At 35.2% G+C, this 24,066-nt stretch overlaps 1 protein-coding gene and 1 long non-coding RNA gene across 5 annotated transcripts in view; both read right to left on the bottom strand.

The window, feature by feature from the left end:
- The window catches only part of Zcchc7 (zinc finger CCHC-type containing 7), a 191,191-nt gene that overhangs the window by 94,179 nt on the left and 72,946 nt on the right, over window positions 1–24,066 (bottom strand). The window lies entirely within an intron of this gene.
- LOC116095931 lies at window positions 223–24,066 on the bottom strand. Its single transcript, XR_004120769.1, has 2 exons — window positions 6,615–24,066; window positions 223–5,001 (listed from the first exon to the last, which is right to left on the bottom strand). It is a non-coding gene; the product is annotated as an uncharacterized LOC116095931 (long non-coding RNA).

Here is a 24,066-nt window from a genome sequence, read left to right as displayed (position 1 = left end):
AACCCTGTCTCGAAAAACCAGGAAAACAAAAATGAAAAAACAAAACAACTATTAAGTTATAAATAAATACAAATGACTATAGCTAATAACAATGAATAAATATTTTTCAAATTTGCTACAGCTTGTATGTTTGCCACAGAAAGTACAGTGTATAAAGTGAAACATTTTTTTTGTTTGCTTTTTTTTTTTTTTTTTTTTTTTTTTTTTTTTTTTCCGAGACAGGGTTTCTCTGAAACCCTGGCTGAAACATGTTTATTTGCATGCTTTGGCCAACCCATGATACTATACATTTTACAAAATAAGTCATATGTAATAAGTATACTCTTTTCAAGATGAAAGGTAATATAAAATATTGAAACACACACACACACACATATATGCAAGCTACATGCTTGAAAAAGTTCCTCTATCCATCCCTAATTATTACTGTATAATCTTTTGTTTGAGACAGGTTTGCTGTGTAGCTCAGGCTAGTCTGGACCTCATATATGTAGCCCAGGCTATCCTCAAACTCAATAGCTATTCTCTTGTAACAGCTTTTCAAGTGTTAAGATTACAGGGTGAGCCATTACTTCTAGCTTACTCATTCTATTCCTAAACTAAAAGCAAAGAATCAGAACAAAAGGTTTACTGTAACAAGTTGTTTCTCTGTTCCAAGTAACAGGCTGATTCACTATATTAATCTTTTATTGCCATAGCAATGTGTGTATGAAATGTGCTCTTCTGTTTAGTAAGTAGTTCACAATATAACCACATCTATGACATGTGGCCACAAACATAAATTGAGTAACAAAATATATGTGAAATCTCCTGGAATCTATGACTTCAGTTACGTTTATACCCATACTTCTAAATCCCTGCACCTGGCCAGCAGCTTCCCTCTTGCCTTAGTCCTATGCTCATATATCCCACTGCTGTCTAAGAATCAACAATTAGACGACAGTCCACAGGCACACCAAATTAAATGTTGAGAACTAAGCTGACATTTCTCCTTTCCCAAGTTTGGGCTTCATCTAATAGCAGTCACTGGAAAGAGCAGCTCCATCGTGATTCACCTGTTCTAACACCATCAGCTTCTCTTGCCCAGCTTCTTTCTGCTGTTCTCCATTCTCCTACCAAATTCATTTCTAAAATGTGACTCTGATCTTAACACCAGCCAGCCCACAAAAATATCATCTTGAAACCCTTAACTTTTCTGACCATGCTTCTAAAGACCTTTATAACTTGGTCAATTTATGACTGCACACTAATCTCCAACTATTTTCCATTGTTTTAAATACCCTATGTGCCAGTAACCCATCTAACTTTTTGAAGCAAACCAGTACATTTTTGGGCTACACATACCTGCTATTTTCCACAAAACACTTTTTACATTCTCCCTCTGTTCAGCTTACCATTAATCTTCCAAAACTGAGTTAGGCCTTCTTATGTGTACCCATTCTGTCCTATACTTATATCTATCAAGATACGGTCTGTTTGCACTCTAAGTATTGTGTGTCTCACTCCTTATTAAATCGACTTGAAGGCAATACTGGGTTTCTACTTCCTAACATCATCCACTGCACTGCTATGCATTCAATAATAATTGTTGAATGATGGGTTTATCAAATGCCTGCCAAGTAACTAGTTATAAATAATTTATGCTGGTGTTTTAAATTATAACTTTAACTGCTTACATGTCAAATCCTTGCTCCTGCTTATTTCAATCATTTGACTATTTATTGTGGTGCTGGGTTTGAATTCAAGACATTTCAAAAAGTAGGTGAGGACCCCACTACCAAGCGAAATACCCTACCTACAATCTGTAGAAATTACTACTTCTGAAACACCATAGAAGGAAAAATATCGAACCGTAAATAAAGCTACCCACTCTGCTAGAGTATCTCAATGACAGAATGAGCACTGAAAAAATTCTCTTACTGTACCGTAGTTATTATTTAGGATAGGCAGAGAGGACTAGCTACACTGTTTGTATAATCTGACAAATTCATTTACCTAAAAATGAGTTGTCTAAAACATTAAACTTTTTTTTGTTTTAAAAATGAAGTCATTTTGTAGAAGAATGAATCTCTGATTTTACACTTTAAAAGTTGTGAGAAAATAGAAATTGATAGGGCTATATAACAAAGTTATAATAAGGTTGCGTTACCTTGTACATAATATCCCTGCTAAGTGAGATATATTTGATATGTTTTGGTGAGCTTCCTTCAGAGAAATTAGCTATTATAAGTTAATCAATGTAATAAATGTTCTTCCTTATTATACACTATTCAATATAAAACAAAATAGAAAAATTCAGCATTGGTTTCTCTTCCACAGTGACACACACACACACACAGACAGAGACAGAGAGAGCCACACACAGAGTGAGAGACAGAGAGGGAGAGAGAGATAGAAGGGGGGGGCCTCACAGATCAATCATGGTAGAGTAGTCTAAGGCTTATGCCACAGTAGAAAAGCAGAGGAAAGCATCAACTAACCCAGTGTTTTAAAGAAAAAGAAAAAGAGCAAAAACAATAGGATTAGTTGGGTTTTAAAAAGGAAAAGATCTTGGCAACAATAACTCTCTACCACTTGTCCCTTTTAATACATAAAGACTAAAAAATATCTCCTTCATTCACCAAGTTTACTACAAATCAAATATTTAAAACACTAGGAGTTGACTTTTAAAGAACTGATGGGTATTTTGTTTTAAAAATCTTTTTATTAGATAATTTTGTGCTCGTTTTTGTAGTAAATTGAACCATTTTAAAAAAGCCATTGTACCTAAACAAAACCTAAGTACTATACTCCATCATGCCTTGCTGAAGAGCAGTCTGTTTGCATCAGAAATGTTCTTGTTGGAGAAGGGCTGGGGAGCAGCTTGCATTCTGCTTGCTGTGTTTGCTGTTTATTTTTTAAAGCCAATCCAGCACAGTGAATCCCTTGCCTCATACTTCACTCCATAAGGATTAACTAGTCTAACAAAGAGGCTAGGGCTGTATAGAGGCCAGTATAGAGAGCAAAAAGACTGAGGTTCTAAGCCAAGCCAAGCAGGAACCCTATGGGGCTACAAAGAAGGCTTAGGAAACAATAGGCATACCTAAAATGCTTATTAATTTAAGGTAATCCCTTATTGATGAACACACAAGAACAGACAGATCCACAATGTACAGGACTGAAAGTTTATATGCACAGCAGACAAACACCATGAAAAAGGTCCCATACCATATAATGTTACAGAAATTTGTTACTACCACACAAACATGTAGTGTATACTTCTCTTTGTGAACTAATGAAAAGACTGAAGAGAAGCTAGAATGAGTAATGTCTGCATCTGAACTCTGCTCAGCACTCTGCTGTTACAGTTCTATGCAGACTGAAAGGGTTTCAGGGGACTGCCCGGATCACCTTTGCTGTTATTTCCAATTGACCATGTCTGAATAGAAAACACAAACTATCCTAGCACAACCCATACTTTGCTTTAAACGGTTGTTCAGATATTTATAAGTGTGTATCTAGTATTGCAGAAGAATTTCACCATAAATGTGTAGATCTTAACAGTGCTTTTTGTGGTACTTATGATTTACTGATAAAGAACAAATGATGGCTTTCAAAACAGAATAAAGGATGAAGCCACATTTTTATTTCTTCTAAAACAGGTTCTTCTCAAAAGATGTATAATATTTTAAAGGAGAAAAACATCTGGATTAAAGATTTTCAAAAGCACTTGTAGGTAGTCATACAAAATGATGAAATGACTTCTCAGTCTTAGACTACTTAGAACACCGATTGCTCATTTTATAACAAAGGTTTTGAATTCTCCAAGAAAGGACTTACAATTATTTTTACCACACGCTTAAATCTTATAAGGAACACTTATAACATCAAGATAAAACACACACATATATAAATATATTACTTATCATTTAAAATGTGTAACTCACTAACTCCTTAAAAAAAATGAACGATTTTTATGTTGGAAACCTTGCTAAGAAATAATTCTAAAATTCCAACCCTAATCCTTCTACTTTGGCTCAAACATTTACATTTTAATCATAGTAATCTGAGCATTTGGGATCTCTAGATATGTTTCCTTGTTTGCTGCCTTCCTTCATCCTAATTTATAAACGTGAGGGTCAAACTTCTCAATGAATCTGGCCTTCCTTAATGTAGAATAAGCATTCAGTTTGCTGATACAATGAATTCATTTATGGAGTTCAAATGTAATTTCATGCTTTTGTTTAAACATATGTAAATCTTTTAATTTGAAAGCAATTCTTAATAGATAAAATTAGTATGTAAATGTAAACTATAAATATAAAATACATAATTTGAAATAACTGGAGGCAGTAGGCTCTAGCTTTCCATTAATATCTCTGCAACAATTAGAACATGTTTTTAATAAGAGCTTTACTCTGTCATCCTGTCATCTTGGCTTTATTGTACTAATACAAGAAAATGTGCTATCAGGAGGAAATACAAAAGCACTGTCTATACAGAATACAAAATTTGATATAAGTACTTGGTAGCACAAAGCAGTAACAGTATAAATATAGTATGAGAAATATAGTGTCCAAGATTACATAAGCAAGCATTGCTATGTATTTTCCATTGAGAGCACATCTCAAGTACTATGGAAAGCAAGGACATGCTTCATACACAAAGCACAGAAATTAAATAACTGGCACACAATGGATCCAGGCACAACCCTCTGGTCAAGGCCAGACAACACATATACATTCCTATCTTCCATAGGAACTAAAAAAATTTAGTTTGCTTAGAGCATAATTTGGCAGAAATCTAAACAAAGAATCTGACCTTTGTTTGGAAATTTAAATAGACTGTATATAGATTGTGCCCAAACTTATTTTTCAAATGCTTGTAAATTTTCTTCTACTTATTTAAACAGTAAGCAGAGATCCTTTCCACATGTGACAGCCAAATAGAAGGACCCAGTGAGCAGCTCTGTGCCCACCTCGCAGTAAGAGCAAGCTTGTTATCACGCTTTAGCTGCATCTGCTGTGTGTGAAAGACACAAGAAACACCGAAAAAACATTGGGATTAGTAAGATCATCCAATATCTAGCTTAATCAAATAATGCAATGCGTAAAAACAAGAGCTGTGCTGAGACACAGAACTAGAACTAAGGTGAGACACAGGCTTAGAGGAGAACGCCACTGATATCAGTCATTTTCATTTGCTTGGCAGCATCTTATTTTAAATCCTAGGGTTAAATATTTTATAGCAGTAGTCAATTTGGAAGATATAAAATTCTAGTTATTTGGGTTTGGGGTAGGAAGGTTGCTAAGATAATCAGTGAAACCTTCAGAACAAGCAGCCTGGCACCTTAGTATCTCATTGGACACCCAGGAAAGCAATACTGTAAAAAGCAGGCAAACGTTGATGATAGTTGTATTTTCTGTGTTATCTAGAGAAAAACAGGTTCATCCATGCAAAATGGCCTGTTTTAGAAGATACTGCTGCTAAAATGAAAGACTTTTCAAAAGGGAAAGTGATTACTCCAGATGAAATGAGAAGCTGCAGTGTCAACCTTCCTTCCTGAATCAGCAGAAATCAAAGCTTTCCTTAGAATAGGAAATTGGAGATTTTCTTTTAATTTACATATCTTTTTTGCTGAGTATGTTTTAGCTGAAATATGAGAGAACTTCCAGGAGACAGCACTTCTCATTCCCAGCCATGCTTTGCTGTGGTATTATAAAATACTTCTACTGGAGACTAGGAAGACATCAATTATACTAACACTAATGTGGAAGAGTTATGAGTTTAAATCAGAAATAGCTTTCCATTTGGGGCATTTTGTTATACACTCATTAACCAGCTAATACCAACCCACAGGCCAGCTGCAGCATAAAAATTTTGACTATCACTGGAACATATCTGAGTAGCTTACTGCTTGACATGTTATAGACCAAATTCCTAAATAAGCCTTAAAATAAAAACAAGCAAAACATTTTTGACTCTACCTTATTGTCATACATATATACATATATACATACTATTATATGTCTGAACTGCTTGATAAATGAAGGAAAGGTCTAAGTGTGCTGGGGTAAACTTTAAAAATTATTCTCTTAAATGAACTATATTTTTAAATGTAAAAATTTATCTAATAAATCATAATCTTATATCTGTAAAAATATCCTTATTAAAAATGTGTGAGTGTATCTAAATTGTACCATTTACAATTATCTACACTACTGAAACAAATATAAATTTCCTTTGCATCAGCATTTGATTTTTTACTAAATTGACTTGAATCCTGGTTGGGTCTTAACAACAATATGAAAAAGTGCTATCTATTGGCTAGAAGAACAAGTTTTGTCTGTATCTTTTTTACTGTCTATAAAATGTCTCTAGTAATACTTGGCTTCTCTCACTGTGGCAGCAATCAGAAAACTAGCACTGGGTTTCACAACCCAGCCATGGGAAAGGGTGGTAGAGACTCCTCTGTATGTGTTTCTTTTACATAATGGGTCACGAAAACATTGACAGACTCAAATGTATAATGTAAGATATATTAATGATCTTTAGGTCCAAGCCCCTCAACAACAATCTATCTTCCAATGATGCATAAACCGGGTTTTCATGTAGCTCACCATGGTAATAATTACCTTGTAATATATGATTTACCCTATGATGTCTGACTACTTCCTGAAGCTCCCGCCTCAGGTGCTGGCCACACTGAGCTGTGCTAGAGCTTCTTTTCTGTGGCAGAGGTTTCCTTGCTTACTTTAATGTCTCCTGACCATATCTGAAGGTTCTAACACATTTTTCTTCAATACTGAAATCAAAGAAAAGAAAGGTTTGTTTTTTTAAAGGTCTTTGTTTCAAAGACATAAAAATCAATCTCACTGTAAACATAGCGCCGAAGCACAATGCAGTTAAAAGGCAGGCTGTTCCCAAACAGATGCATGGCTATATGATGCAGAAAACTTTAAAGGTTTTAACAAGCTCATTTTTTTTTCAGCCCGTTCTGTCATGAAATAAGTTTTCAACAGTGCAGCGGCTACAGGACAGTAATAAGGACTGGTAGAGCAGTGGCATAACCTTGCAGAGCTGGCTACCTACACCGAGCTGGCATACAGATTGCTGTTTTCTGTGCCAGAGTCCCAAGCTTAAAGCCCTTCCTTCTGCCTTTGTTCAGCTCTCCTGCCAGCAAGCAAGGACTTTCTTTTGGTTCAGCCTACTAAAAAGTCAAAAACAAGAACATGGGGGTCACCAAGGTCTACAAGGTAGATGAGCAAGCCAGCAAAGCAACATTGCAGGAGAAAGAAATAAGGCGTTACAATAAGAATCTAATTTCAACAAAAAGACTGGTCTATATAAATTACTGATAATTATGAGAAATAGTTAACAGGGCTGTTTTTATTTTGGTGGATGAATCAGTAATACTCTTCAATATGAAATGAAACACTATCTATTACTTATTTTCAAATTCAAGTTCTATAAATACAAGAAGACACCAACCTCTTAAGTAGGAAGCAGTACACCTAAATGGACCTTTGAGTGACAGCATGTTTTCATTTGGGCTCTATCTCAATAACACACTTCTTTTAATCTATGTAGAACACTGACTCTTCTTACTCACTGTGTTTTTCAAAGTTTAAAATGAAGTTAACTACAAATAATAAGAACCTGGAGCCATATGGCAGAAACAATCAACATAGAAAATAAGCATAAATACATTTCCTTTTGAAATCCATGGAAGAAAATGAGAATAATTTCATAATTATTTATAAAATGTAGCTTTTCTGGTTTTATTTCCTCTGCTACTATTTCTTATTACTGATATAACTGTGGGCAAAGAAATGCTACATACTAATGAAATTTCTATTTACTTATTAGTTTTAGTTGCAGTCATAATATTAATTGCTACCATTACATTCATTTGCATGCCAATCCTACAGTGGATAAACTGATTTTGGCAATTTGAAATACAGAAAGAAATAGAGTAATCATCCAGGCAAGACACGGGTCCAAAGTAATGCAAAGAGGATAAAATTTAATTTTAACAAGATCAAAATCCAAAATTTACTTTCAGGAAAGGCTGGTTTGAAGGGAGGTGGACATCAGGTGAGTGGAAAACATGACTCTGAGGCAGTTTTCTAGTAACATAAAAATCTATTAGTTCAGTAAGATTTCTTCTCTCGCTTCAATAACTATCTGAACATAATGGAAACAAAGAATCAAAAAATTAAAATACAATTCTGTTAAAAAAATTACTTAGTAAAACAGTATAATAGCTTCATATACTTTAGCAGGTATCCTATCCCAAAAGCCAATATCAATTTATAGAAACATTTAACAGATATAAATGATAAGAAATCCAGAAATAGTCCAAACTCACAGAATGTCCTATTTCATTTTTTGGTGGGAGGGGAGAGAAGGAGTGCTGTAATAGTATTATAAGAAGTCATTAACAAGGCTGGTCAAGCAGGGTAGGATCAGTGCTGACCTGTCAGGGCAGCTGCCAGAAACAAGAAATCTCTCCTTTCTTCTGGAGTGTTAATCTCAATACAAAAGACCAGAGCAGAAAAGTCAAGATTGATAATTCTGTTTTCTGATCATCAAGGAAATCAGAAAACCGGACTTTGAAAGCTGCACAGGAAACTTTCACATAGCCACAGTAAATATAATCCCTATTTATTCCTAGAGTTAGAAGCAAATGAGATAAAACAAAACAAAACTTCTCTTAGACAAGTTTTTCCCACCAAGAATTATACATGTGAGGGACACTAGTCATTACTGACTTCCTTTTCAATATTTCTTATAATGGCTGACCTGCTTAACTGACCATTAATCTAAAATATACCAGTAATAATCCATGGTCACTGAGGCCATGAAAGCTACCCTGCTTTCCTGAAGTGAAAATGCCCACTCCTGAATGATCCATTTATATTAGACATACATGTAACATAGCTTCTAAAGGGTTAAAGCTCTTTGCCGGCAGGAGCTGTGTTTCATTGTGTCTGCCATGATAGCTAGATGATATAAGAAATTATATATTATTTAAACTAAGTACCTTAATCTCCAAAAATAATAGTTACTTGACCCTCTGTAAAAATACAAAATAAATACATACAGAACTCCTGAGTGTGAGAGTCTGTAACAGGGTTGAAGAGGTGAAGCATATAAAGAAAAGAAAAGGCAATTCTGAAGAACAGGGCAGGAAGCTAGAGGACGAGGGGAAGGATGAAGGCTGAATCCCCAATATGTGACAGGTTCCACTACAAACTCATGAAAATGTAAACTGGAAACCATGATTCCAGTTAGGTCTTGTGCACTGGGTGGTTTGGATAAGGCAAAATTGCACATTTCTCAGAGAACTATTTTCATGTAAAAATCTAAACTACATTATTTTAGTGAGATTCTGTCAATCACAGGAGAAAGCAGGGGTTATACTCCTTTTGAAGAGCAAAGGGTATGTTGGACCATCTCTTTGGGTTTTCTTGTTCTGTCCTTTTTTCTCCTCTCGGAACTCCAGGTTGGGGGCTCAGTCCTGAAAAAGCAGCTGTACTGCTTGACTAGCATGGTTCCTATTAGAAATGCCTTTGGTTAGAGGACTTTCTTCAACAGCCAGGATGGGAGGAGCTGAAATAACAGCTATAAAATAGTCCCTAGAGGCGAATTCTGGGAGATAGGCAACCCTCTTGAAGAAGTTCAAATTGAAAGCATTTGAGTGAAAGCATGTCTATGAAACAACCTCAAAGGCAAGAGATTATGAGACTCAGGAGATGAAGGATGTTTCTGAAGCAAAAATGTAACAACTGGAGTGGAACTGATAAATGATTTTTCAACTTAGCCTTTCATCCTTCCAAGGTAGATAAATTGAGTAGCCTGCAATGTGCTGGGCATGGGTCTTCCAGATGAGGCTTACTCTTATGCTTTGTGTAGACATTTAAAATCCCAGAGCACTTTAGATAAATAAAAAGGAGGGAGATACCCGGCAAGGCTTGGTAAATGTTTTAAAATATAACTTGGTATTTCTTAGCTTGCATAAATCCTCTAGACTGGTTATTTGAGAAACTGAGACAAAATGTGAGGAGAAAAAGCACTTTTAAATAATCTTGAAATCTAGATCTCCACATAAAAGTTTTAAAATTATTTCTCAAAATATTATACACAAAATAACATAATAGGCATCCAATACACTGTTGAAAGAATGGTCAAAATGGCCTAACTTTCATACAGTTACACTGAGAATCTTAGATGAGAAGTATTTCCACATGTGCTGCCATGTGTGTATGGAGCAGAAGTCAAATTGGGAATGGTTCCACCTTGATTTTAGAGATAGGGTCTCTCAATGGCCCAGAGTTTGCCAAGTTGACTAGGCTGGCTGGTCAATGCCTAGGTCTGTTTCTCCCTCTAGCATTAAGACTGTAAACAACAGAGCTGGGATTTTAAACACATGCCACCCCACCTGGTGTTTTCACACCTGGTCTCAGGTCTTCATACATGCAAGGCCAGCACTGCTGATTGACTCATTTCCCCAGTACCTCCGCCATCCGCAGGCTATAGAGACTACTCAAGCATACTTCAGTTTTAAATGTAGCCTGCAATAAGGCTACAATATGTAATTTCACACAAAAGCCACGTGTACTAAGTTTGGCTTAATGTCTAATTATTTTCCTTCTCAGTATTCTCTGTTTCTTCTGGTAACACAATAGTATCTTACTGTACAACTACCCCATAGGGTTTGGACACTAAGTTCCAACCCCCATCTACTGAGCCTCTTAGTGAGGTAGCCACATATCCAACTTCAATGCATACATTCTCTGTATCCACTGGGTAGTTGGGTATAACACGAGCTGAGCTGAATAAAGAACTGTTCAGCTGAATACTTTTCTAACATACTGGTCCTAGTTGCATTCTCAGGACTGGGTGCCTTGACAAAGCCTCTGAGACAGGTACTAAGGCTCACATAACCTCTGAAGTTGCCAATGTTCACTTTATCTATAGCCAGCACAGAGCAAAGTAGAACTAAGAAATGTGGTATAATTGAGGTTCTAGAATGATCCAGCCATGTTGAAGTCACAGCCATGTTGAAGTCACACCAATACCTGAATTTCCTAATTATATATAAACAAATGAATCATCACCCTTGTTCTTCCTCTAAAACCCTTGCACTTTCTCTTCATCTTGTCTGTCTCTGCCATCCCTTCATGTAGTGCCACCCTCTGCCATTCCCAACAATTCCTGTCTCCACTGCAGTACTAAAGATGATAGAGTTAAGGCCTGAGTGGCAGGGATGTCTGTTACCTTTCTTGTTAACCTAACTTTGCCACTAAACAAAGGATGTGTAGTAGGATCTGGAGACCCATTCTACAGGAGAGCATAATTGCCAAGTTCACATATAGTAGTGATTCTATACTTGGTGAGAAAACAGTTACAGAAAGGAACTAAGTTCCTTCATGAAGAAGTTCAGCCACGAGAACAACTTTTATAAGCCTCTTACACCTCAAAAGCTAAAAGCTAAAAAAAAAAAAAAAAAAAAAAAAAAAAAAAAAGAAAGAAAGAAAGAAAGAAAGAAAGAAAGAAAGAAAGAAAAGAAATCATGAGTGGCAGTAATATAATCTAGATTACTGTTTAAAATTTGCCAAGGAAAAGGGGAGCATTTAGAATTTTTAATTCCCACCTTTAGAAGTTAGGGTAAAATAGGATAAGCCAAATAGAAACACAAACAAAACAAAACAGAAGTCAAAAATGACTCTGCCCCACCATACCCAGAGAAATCCTGTATATACAGTGGGAATTTCATAAAAACTTTAAATTTGACCTTAAAATAATTTACATTCAGATGCACTTTAGTGGCAGAGGCGGCTTTTACTTTGAAGCTTTTACTTTGAAGCTATCAGTGTCCTCAGAAAAATCCATCTATAGCAACCCAAGTTCAATTGGAAATGGGATGGGAAGTTAAATGTTACTTTAAACCACTAAACCAGTATCACCAAAGTCATAATATTGTTCTGTGAGAAATGAAAATGAATAACTTTAAATAGAAAGCACAAGCCACAAGTTTCTCATACTTTAAATGATTATTTCATGTATGTGAGTACACTGTCACTGTATTCAGACACACCAGAAGAGGGTGTTAGATCCCATTACAGATGGTTGGGAGCCACCCTGTGGTTGCTGGGAATTGAACTCAGGACCTCTGGAAGAGCAGTCAGTGCTCTTAACTGCTGAGCCATCTCTCCAGCCCTTAAATAATTATTAAAGTTGAGCCATCAACTTCTCTTCTTATATATCAAAGCAACAAAAAGATGAATTTATACTTGTATTACATGAGAAGTGGTAAGAGATTAAATGAAAGAGTTTAACTATCCACTTAAAAAGTCTCTTGGGCTTGTCATCTTAGCACTTGGAAACGAAGCCTAGAGGAAGGCAAGTCTGAGGCCAATTTGGGATGATCCTGAAAGAAAGACGAGGTCAGGGAAGGGGAGAAAAGAGGAAAAGTCTTTTGAGTTTAAGAAAATTTCAATCAGAGGTGGGGATATAGATATAGAACTCATAGTCTAGCTTGCACAAAGTTCTGGATTTAGCACCACTTGAGGAAGCGGGGAGGTGAGGATGGGCCAGGATATATGACTTCAGTTATTGACAGAATTTAAAATTCCATGGGATTCTCACATCAACAATCTCTCTAGACAAGGTTAAGGCAGGAAGCAAGGCTTTAAATTATTCAGATGATTCTGATGGGTATCCAAAACTGAAGCGTACAGACTATAGAATCAACAAATGAAGGATGTATAGCTTCTTGAGTTTTAGCAAGATACCTACTCTTTCAGAGTCTTTGAGTCTCTGCATTATTGATTTATATACAGGTGTTTCATACAGATGTGATTAACAGATTTTTTTTCATTCAAAACATATTCCTCTCCTTTAACTAACTCAGCTGAAGAAATGCGGGCACTATGCTGGAGAGATGGCTCAGCAGGTAAGGCATTTGCTCTGTAAGCCTGGAGACCTGAGTCTGATCCCAGGAACTCAGACAAAAATGGAAGAAGAGAACATGTTCCACAAAGTTGACCAAGTCACATGTGCACATGTGCAATTTACAAAGTAAAAAAAAGTATAAACATTAATGACAGCAGTATTAAGAGAAACACAGTGTTCAAAATAATCACAAATATTATAAAACTGTTCCCAGAAAAGTGACTACCAGAAAAACAAAAACAAAAAAAACCCCTCCAGAATTATGTAATAGGACTAAAGGAAGGGAATAAAAAGTGAAGATATGTAAATAACCTGTGAACTCATATGACAAAGTACCAAACATGGACACCATCTTTCACCTATTAACTATGGCTCAACAATCATTTGCTGAGGTTAGACACAACACCAATCCTTAAAGCTTCTCCAGGATTCTGGCCTAATGTCTTGTGGGGTAGGTGAGATACCCACCCAGGTACTACCATATATACATTTGAACTCAGTATCTCTTCAGCTTTAAACAGTGAATGTTTCCCTATCACATCAAGAAGTTCTAGAATTAGGATACAGAAATAAGAACAGTCAACTTCTCAATCATAAAAATCATATATTTTATAAGCTGTAAAAACTTTCATTTGGGGGATGGAAAAAGGGTTCAGTGAATAAAGTGCTTCCTACCAAGCTTAGTGACATGGGTATGACCCCAAGAATCAATGTTGTAGAAAGAGAAGAACCAACTCCTGCAAACTGTCCTCTGGCTTCCACACATGTGCCATAGCATGTGTGCAGCCTCACATAGATATAGTCATTCAAATTCACAAATAAATAATACAATTAAAATATTTTAAACTTTTTCATTAATCAACTTCATGCTGAATTAAAATATATGCTTTTCAGTAAGATAATATAATAAAAAAGAAATATATATAAAGCTCAACAATCTGAATATCAGAAAAATATAAAAAGCAAAAAAGAAACTGGCAAATAGACATGGGAGAGTAAATACAGATATTATTCCACAATCCATCCTAAATGGTTGTTTGGTGTTTTGGTATTGAGCCAGGAGCCTTGCACATATCAGGCAAGTGACTTCAAGTTTAATTTCCTAGTGGCTAATGACTTATTCTTTTCATGAACATGTATGACATCTGAGTATCTTCTGTGGTAAGTATCTATAAGTCCTTTACCCTGTTTCCCTTGATTATCATCTTCCTCTTAAGCTGTGAAGTTCACTGTGTCCTCAAACACAGGTCCTTTATAAATACTTTTTCCAGGACTGTGGCTTGCACTTTCAGTTTTTTAAGTATCTCTGAAAAATAAACATTTAACATTTTCTGCTTCTAGTTTGTGTTTCTTAGGTCTTGTTTTTCTAATATTTGATTCATCCAAAGTTATCCATTTTGTGTTAGGATCTTTCATTCATTCTCAAATATAACCCTATGAAATGTTACAAGTCAGCTGCTCATGTCATGTGATGGAAGACACCAGTTTATTTTCAGCATTTTAGCTATCTAATTGGTTTAGTAAAAATGTGTTAGAAAGCCTATCACTTCCTGGTTGAAAATCAGTCCCATATCTATGTCTAGAGCATTTCATGATCTTTACTGTGCTCTACATTCTTTTGTATTTCCAAATATAGTATCACCAGCTCAGATAATGCCATTCAAGTCAAAACAAACAAAGGATACCTACCTTCCTTTTCATTGGTACAGGTAAACAATAAATATACTACACATGGCTTTTCATTTTACGTTCTCTAATTATTCTGTGCTTTAGTTTTCAGTGTAAACCTACCTTTAGTGATGACTACTCTGGACATATTTCATTTTTTAACAAATGGCATTTAAAAGAATTAGTTTACTATCCATTGCTAATAAGCAGAAACAATTATTTTTATATGATCGATCCTACAAAATGCTGGTACACACATTTATTAAACTTTTTTTTTAAAAGATGGTATGTGTCTGTACGTGTACTCGTGCGTGTGTGTGGCCTCAGAAGCCAGAGAGGGTGCTGGATCCCTGGAACTATCAGGCAGCTGGCGAGCTATCTGATGAAGGTGCTAGGAGCTGCCTTGGGTCCTCTGGAGGATACAAGTGGTCTTCACTACTGGCTATCTCTCCATCTCACTGCATTTTTTAGCATAAATTCCATATGACTGATTTCAAAGTAGATTATGCCAACTATCATTACACACCATCCTAATTTCTTTTCCATTCTGCACAATTTTCAGTTCTTACTTATGGAACAGGTAATAGGGCATCAAGTATAATAACACAGACTAGAGCCGCTGAGAAACAGCAGCATGTCATGTTCCCAAATGTAGAGTGAAGTCTGTGATTTACACCATATACTGCCTACCATATTTGGAAATGGATTTATAGAACAATGCATTTTAGTGCTTTCTCTTGCACACAACACACCCTTTCTTTTCACTTTTGTGATTATTCTTATTGAGGACTAGAAAGAAGATCATTAGAGAAGCAAATGTGCCCAATATTAAGACGATTCAGTTGCTTCCATAGTAAAAATATACTGACTATAAAACATAAAACTCAGAATTCTTATCAGTTTCTTTTCCAAGACACTGTTAAGATTGGTAAACCTATAGCAAATAAGGATTTTTTTTTAAAGAAAAAAAAAGGAAAATGAAAGGAGGGAAGGAAGTAGGGAGGAAGGGAAAGAGGGAAGGAAAGAGGGAGGGAGGAAGAGAAGGAAGGAAGGAAGGAAGGAAGGGAAGAAAAAAGAAAAATCTGACAGGGGATAGTGCTGGATACTTCAAATAAATGGCAATAAATTAATACCAACATTACAAAAAGAGAGAGAGAGACAGGCCCAGATTTACCACTCAGCATTTGCAAAGCTCTGGGTTTGACTCTTAGCATTGGATGGTGGTGGTGGTGTTAGGGAATTGGTGGTGGTTGTTTTAAGATACATCTATCTAAACACATAAATGCATTTTATAGAATTTACATTAAATAAATTATGTGACTTCAGAGTAAATAATTTTAGGTTGTCTTATCAGAAATTAAAATTACCTTTAGAGTATAGAATTGAAATTACTTAGGAATGTGTTAAAAATGAAGAGGCTTTCATAGCAGCTAAAATACTATCAAATTACAAGGTATCTTATTATTAATAAGAAACTATAATAAGATGGTCTATGAAGCATATTAACAGATTGAGGCTACTGTCCCTAAGAGATAAAACACATATTTTCTAACTATTTGGGGCAAATAAAATTACAAAGAAAAATAATAAAATATACTTCAATTTCTATACAATGTAAGGAACATGCTTATTTCTAAAGTAGAGTGGCCATAATAAGCACTTTTAAGTGGCCCAGAAATATAATAAATATATAAGTGAACCATACTATCTAAAAGAACAGAAGTATACAATATTCTATATGACCCCATAGTTAAAAGTATTGTAGTAGCAGAGCAAAAGATGACAGTGTAGACATAAACATAGTTAGAAGTAATAAAACCTGTATCACTACATTGTTTATTCTGTGGGTACAGAAAAAGGATTATTGCTAATCTAACTGTGAATAATAGTTTATTGAACAGTTTTAAAGTCAATTTCAACTATGACCACAAAATGGCACTTTCTTATGTAACAAAATGAAAATATTTGAAGTTGTACACATGTCAGCATACAATAAAATCAGATTATAAAATTATATGTAATCAGTAAAAGTATCAAGCATTTAGAATTTATTTTTATTTTAATCTTAATTGAGTAAGTTCAACTGTGGTTCTTCCATGTAGGTATCAATTAAAAGTGGTAACATAATTTCACAATACCTTTTCAAATAGTTGGGCTGAAGAGAAATAAAGAAGGTGTTAGAATGAGGTTAAGTGCTTCTTTTGTCAGTAACCAATGTTGCTCCCCCTGGCCTCATAAACAAGCTGCTGCTTCCTGAATACAGCAGACCTTCAATTTAAATTTATGGAAAGACTAAGCAGGAGAGCCTGCACTCACAATTTTAATAACCTATTAAGTTGCGACTTCAGATTCATTTTATAACCATGCTCCTCCGGGAGCTAAGCTATCTGGATAAAGATAAAATTTTTTTCCTTTAAAGATAAATAGCATCATTAATCTGCAACATTTCTTTTCTATTATCTTTCGAAATGAGGAGTTATTTTGTTCTGATCTTGAGGTAATTAGCCTTCATTCACTAGCCTGAAAATGTCTGTGTTCTGAAAATTAAAAATGTGTCATTAAGTGGAATTTACCATAATGTCATTTATCTTTATATAGTTCATCAGTGACAGCAATGGGCCTGGGAATCCATCAGCTTTTACCAAGGAAGCATTAAAACAAATTGAAAAACAGAATAATCCCAGGCACTCTTTAACACAGTCAAAGCCATTTGGGTAATTAAATAGTGGTATTTAAAGTTTTAATTTAGATTTTCCCCTCTGTTCATCAGTAGTCAAATGAGATGTTCATATTCATAACTGTTTGTAATAAAGGTTTTGTAAAGCAAGCAGAATATCAATGTTATTAAAATTTAATATAACCTACAAAATAAAGTTCTTATTCTCTTGACCCTAATTTCTGAGATTACAAAAGAAATTTCCCTTTCTTCAACTACTTTGTGAAAATAGCTTCACAAAGGCTAATAATTCAGCCCCCATAAAGATGCAAAAAAAAAAACCCTGAATGCTTAGAAATTAAACTTCATTACTGTCAATGTTGGAAAAGAGTATCTTGTATGTCTTAAATTTGTCACTAACTACTACTTCCAACAATGCAGAATTACCAAACATAATAATAAAAATTCTGAAATAGCACAAGAGATTAAAATTAAGTCTCTTGGTGGTACAACAGTCCAGAAGCATTCATTCTTTTAAACCTAGTTCTAGTTCTATATTATTGATCAGGGAAATAGCACATTATTTCTTAAAAGCAGATTTTAAAAAGTCATATTCTTAATTAAGATAATGATATAGTGAATAGATTTTAAAAATATAATACCGTGAAATAAATCTATTGGAAAGGCTAATGTCTCATGACAACGTTTCAAAAGTATAAGACTTTCAAATTGCATAGGTCATTCAAAGTACCATAGAAACATTTTTTTGAAACATCTGGAAACAATATCATCTCTAAAAACTATTTTCTTATCGTAAGCACAATCCAACAACATAAAAATTAACTCAATGCAGCACTGCTCACTAATACATAATTCATACTCTGAACTTATATAGCATACTCAAATATGTTAATGACTGTTACAGTATGATTTTATGTTAAACTACTGGTTAATTGAAGTTTAGCGCTTTGCCACTTAGATATGTAAATTTGAGTTCCAAATGTCTTTTGGGGAAGAAAACAGAATAAATAAATGATATTTTATAAAATATCTATAATAGAAAGTAATCTTCTTGGTTGATGGTTGATGAATTCTAATACACACACACACACATACACACACACAGAGCAAGTATCATATCAAATGCTGGTTAAGGACCAAAAAACTTTTAAGTAAAAATGCTTTTCACCTCCAGTTCCCTCCTGGCTTTTCAATATTGTTGATCTATTTATTCTGCAATAACTTGGGGAAATGTAAATTTGAAGACAGCCTTATTAAATGAATGTATGATTATATCACACATGCCTTTAAAAGAATGTGCAAGTTAATAGACCAGAACACTGGAGAACTGAAAATTTTAAAAATAATTCAAGTATACAATAAGAAAAAGGGACCCCAGGAGGTCAAACCCTGGCATATTTGTACAACTAGTCAACAGCAGCACATCTAGAACTAGAATCTGGTGTATTTTACAACCTGCTTTCAGATTAATGAATCTAACATTTACTTGGTATCTAAAGATGCACAGTTATCAGATAAATAAACACATTTCAAAACTGAGAAACTTTTCTTCAGATAGCTTTAAGATCTTTTTTATCAAAAAAAGCAATTCATTTTTTGTCTGTTTTACCTTTTACCTGTTTTTGAAATTAAAAATATTTCTTAAAACAATCTATTTACATATATAATTTGTAAGCATTTCTTTCTATATTCAAGAGACCTGCAGGGTTTTTTGTATAATTTTTCTTGCCTGAAATAGTTGTTTGACTCCTGTAAGCCAGGGGGCCCACCAACCCAAGCTGAGGAGTAGCAATGTTTAACTTCAAAATTGTGTGGAGGCAGAGTCTTTTGTGATATAAAGTTATCACACAGTTTGAAATGAAATATTTGTCAGATGCAAATTCTAGAAAAAGATCAAGTGCAAACACACCTCGTCCCCATTACTCCTCCTTCTTAGCACTAAATACAACTAAACAATTTCATTGTAAGAAAACGAAATTTAGATATAATATTGTTCAAAATAGTATTAAAATGTTGAAACCAACTAAGTATCTTAAAGAGTAGCTTAATAAATGCTGGCACATCCATTAAAAAGAAAAGTCAAGGGATGGAGATACAGCTCAAGTTTTATAGCTTTTGCCTAACACAAAAGAGGCCCTGATTTCAATCCTCACTCTACCTCACCCAAACCCTTCATGCACATGGGATAAAAAAATGAAGCACCATATTAACCAAGAAATATTTCAGTGTAAAAGTGAGAAAATATGCTTCAGAGAGGTAGGTAAAAATAACCAACAAATTCCTGTATGTATTTCATAACATGAAATATGTATTTTTCATGAATGCTCATTATACATGTATGGGAAAGGGTACTGAAAATATAGATCTTAACAGTAGTATACTTTAGTGTTAACTTAAGCATAGACTGTCAACAATGTGTTTGGGTAATAAAACAGGTGGTAGAAGGGGAAATACTAGAACTTTTTCATTTCTCTAAGATAGGGCCTTACCATGTGGCCCAAGCTGACCTTAAAATCTATTGAGTAGCTTAAAATGGTCTTGATTTTGTGGATCTCCTGTCTAGGCCTTTCCAGTACTAGGGCTGTAGGCAAAACAATTAACTTAAAAAAAAAGTTTAGTTAACCTTTAGTAGAAAGCAATTCTGCCAATAAGGAAACAGGTCTATTCTGTTCAATGTTAACTTTGAAGTCTGAAATGAGCTGCCTTAAGTTTATACAAAAGCTTTCAAATTCCACTGTTGGCAGAAATATTCACTAAAATTAATTTTTATTTCATCTCATTGAGACTGATAGTTAACAGATACAAGAAGGAAGATACACAAATATTACCAAGCCTGCCAACCAGAACTCACTGTGTAGATCAGGCTGGACTCGGACTCTTTTAGAAATCAGTCTGCTTCTACCTCCAGAATGCTGAGAATAAAGTGTGAACCTCTACCCTAGGCTTTTTCAAGAAAATGTTTGTTCAAAATGCTTTTAAAGGGAATGACTAGGGTAACTAAATTTGTATGACTACACAGAAACATTAGCCCGACCCTTATCCTTATAAAGTTCACCTTTCACAATCTTGAGACTACAGAGATTTGTGAATACAACAGTATTTATAGTTTGAGTATCTTGTTTGAGGTATGATATTAGTGGCTACTCAGTAGAAACCAGTAGTGACTATGCCACTTCAGCTTTAACAACCAAAACCGTCCAAACATTGAAATCAAAATAAACAAAAAGCCTATGGCCTGGAGGGGCCAGTCACTTCTGGTTCAGCCACAGACTGCCTAGGAAATTATTTGAATGCTTGACACATTAGTGTTTACCTTTGCAGACTGCTGAGCATCATTTACACGAGTTCATTTTCCACAGTGGAAAATGTCAGACAAAACTGTATCGGTCACTGGCATCCTACTTCTAAAGCATGAAACCTAAAACATTTCCAGGGCTAGCTAGCTAGTCAGTGGATAAAAATGCCACTATGCCTATTGTCAACTGGGACCCACATGTTTGAAAGACAAGGCTGACTCTGGACAGTCTCCTGTGCCCTCTGTCTCACACATACACATAACATGAACATATTCAGAGTAATAAAAATTAAAAATAAACAGAAATAAAAAGAACTGTCATTATATAAAATGGCTTTTATCTACTATATAAATAAAAAAATCTCTAATCTCAGACTAAATAATTTTAGAGTACTAAGTATTTTACCACTAAAATAAAAGGAAAATAACATGTATTCCTTTAAAATGTACTACAGTTAAAACATAACCCATGTCAGGTATAATATACAGCTTGCTTTATTTTTAAATAACTCCTGGTTAAAATAAAATACAGTATCATAAACATTTACACATATATTAACACATTATCCTACTGACTATCAACACTTTAGAATACATTCATACAAACAATGTTGGCCCTAAACTGTCAACTACTTAGAGTAATAAGAAAGTCTAGTATGTTAATGAGGATTGAAGAGCAGGAACTACTGAGGAAAGCCACAGCAGGCGGGAGTAGGAGAGTCTCGGAAGTGTGAGTAGACAGGCACATGAGAGATGGACGACAGAGAGAGATACATGGACTTATCATTCAGCAACGCAAATGGAGTGACTTTCAAACATTCTTCCAGTTACAGAACCCTACTAAAGGCAACATACATGCACAAGAGATTAGATCCTGAAAAAAGAAAGAACCTGAGACTATTTGACCCTCTCCTTTCCAAACCATGCCTGGAGAGGCTGTGAGGAACCACATGGAAGCTGGAGCACCCAAGAAAGGGAGTATTAGAGGGAGGTTAGGCGCACTACTTTAGAAGGTAAGTCTGTTTTGGGGACAGGGTATTATGAAATGCCTCATGTATTGGTTATGATGTTATATTACTAAACACTGCAACTGTCAAAACAGAAGAATCGATGAGATGTAAAAAAGAAATGGATGAAATAAACCTTGCTGGTTATTAGCCACTAGTCTTCAAATTTTTCAGTGTTTGTCATGTTTTTATTTATTGTATGAAGATCTGTAAGACAAAATCATATATACAGAATGTATGCGTACACACACACACTCTTCCACAGTGGCTAGCTATACTACCCTTAATACACTTTATCCCAGAATATACAGAAAGAACACTTTTTAGTACTATTAATATGAGTTGTTCATCAATACAGTATTTTCCCTGTTAAAGCACAGCTTCTCGCATGAATCTCCTAAAGGCCCATCAGTGCAACACAGACTGTTAGGTGTCAGTCTCTATGTCAAGTAGCAACCAATAGTCATAACAACTGCCAGTTTGACAAGTGCTCTTTCAGTATTCAGAGATAAAGTACACATATGTAATGCCCTTCCTGACCCCCCCCCAAAAAATAAGGCCAGGGAGATGAGAGCCAGTCACCATAGGGAGCAAATCAAGCTGTGAGGAAAACTGGAAAATGGCCACAGCAACAACTCAGAAAGCAGGAAAGCTTATGTCCCCTCCTTACTTCCTGACACTCACCATCAAGAGCTAATCTTATAGTAGAATCAAATAGGCAAATGAGAGAAGAAACTTTGTCCATGGCGCACAAGAATGGAGGTGGGAGTGGCCAGGGAGGAATAGAGAATTCAGAAAAGCCTTTGACTTGTGTATTATTACCTGCCTACACTGTTAGGCCAGCAGGTAATCATCAGCACCAAGATGTCCACTACTCCAGTACTTCCTCTCCTGAAGAATCGACTTAGCCACTTTTCACATGTCTTCACCATACTAATGTTGGCGCATGATCAGGATTTTCTCTTACCAGTTTAACTACTTCTTACCCTCACTGTATTTGCTTAAACATTTAGTCAAAAGATACTACTGAAAGCTGGCTCTGGTGTTGTAAGCCTATGATCTCAGCACTCAGGAGGCTGAAGGTGTCACCAATTTGAGACCAACCTGAACTTCATAGGGAGAACTAAGCAGATCAAACAAGGCTAAATAGTAAGACCTTGTTACATGACTCAAACAAACTCATGATTTCAGAACTGATGGTCCTCCTTCAGTCTCTAGAAATACTGAATTATATTGTATATCAGACCCATTTCCTGATCTACATTTTTAAAAAATCTAGCTAACTTCTGGGGGAAAAGAAGAATAACCTAGATGACTGTTGCAAAGTCCAGACTATAGGATGATTTGCTCAATTAAGATGCTAGTGTTTGGAGGGACAAGAACAGTCCAGACTCTAAACATATTTCAAAGGCTTTAAAATGATGGACTTGCTGCTAGCATGGATGTAGACTTCCAGAAAGTAGTTCAGGTAAGGATGTTGCCAGCCCACACTCACCAACAAATACAACGAGTGCACATGCACTCACTTTCCCTACTGTTCAGTCTCTTTCCACATTGCTACATCTATTCTTACTCTTACACTTCTTTTCTAGATACGGTATCATGGCTAAAATTGAGAAAGGACAGACTGTAAACAAGTAGAGTGTACTTTAGGAGTTAAATCAGAAAATATACCAAAACCTTCATTTCAAAATCTGAAGTGAACAAGACAGACACAGAATGGGGCAGGAGCACCAGTGCCTAAGAACTTAAATAGCAAAACTATTCACTTGTCTGATCATAGAAAGAGAAAGACCATCAAAACATGGTTTAAATAGTTTTATTCTAGGAGTGATTACATTTTTTTACTAGAAACAAAATGGGGTTATTTCTTATAACTAACCTTTTAAAGATTTTAAGGGAAAAAAAGATATTCCATTCTTTGACAGTTTTAACAGTTAAAAAATTGTTTTTTAATCTGAACGGCATAGTGTACCCTAATAAGTCAGTTTTTGGAAAATCTATAGTTTCTTTTGAAAAAAAAAGAAAAGCTTTAAATGTAAGAATTTTGGGTCTCAAAATCATCTAAAGTGCAGTAAAAGAAATGCAAGTGTGAAGGTCACAAAAACTACACATCTATTATATACTTAGGAGGCAAGGAAAATGACTATGTAGCCCAGGCTGGCTTTGAATTCATTCTTCGGTCCCACCTATCTAGGTTCTGAGCTATATACCACTCCACTCAACCCCTAAGATACATTCCTAAATTAATTCAGTTACAGCATTTCTCTTCAGGTAACTAGAAACGTCAAATAAGGAAGGAAAGCAAGAGAATTCACATAGTATAAAAAGGTGACAACTGACTGTCAAGGTAAGCAAAAGACTTAAACGGCAGAAAATTTAGAAGTCAGAAAAGTCGGTTTAGACTCCCAAACCAAAAAGATCTCACTTAAAAATAACATCTTTGTTTGTTTGTTTTTCAAGACAGGGTTTCTCTGTGT

This window comes from Mastomys coucha, unplaced genomic scaffold (assembly GCF_008632895.1).
Source record: "Mastomys coucha isolate ucsf_1 unplaced genomic scaffold, UCSF_Mcou_1 pScaffold18, whole genome shotgun sequence".
Lineage (NCBI taxonomy): Eukaryota > Metazoa > Chordata > Mammalia > Rodentia > Muridae > Mastomys > Mastomys coucha.
This window is presented reverse-complemented; position numbering and strand designations above follow the sequence as displayed.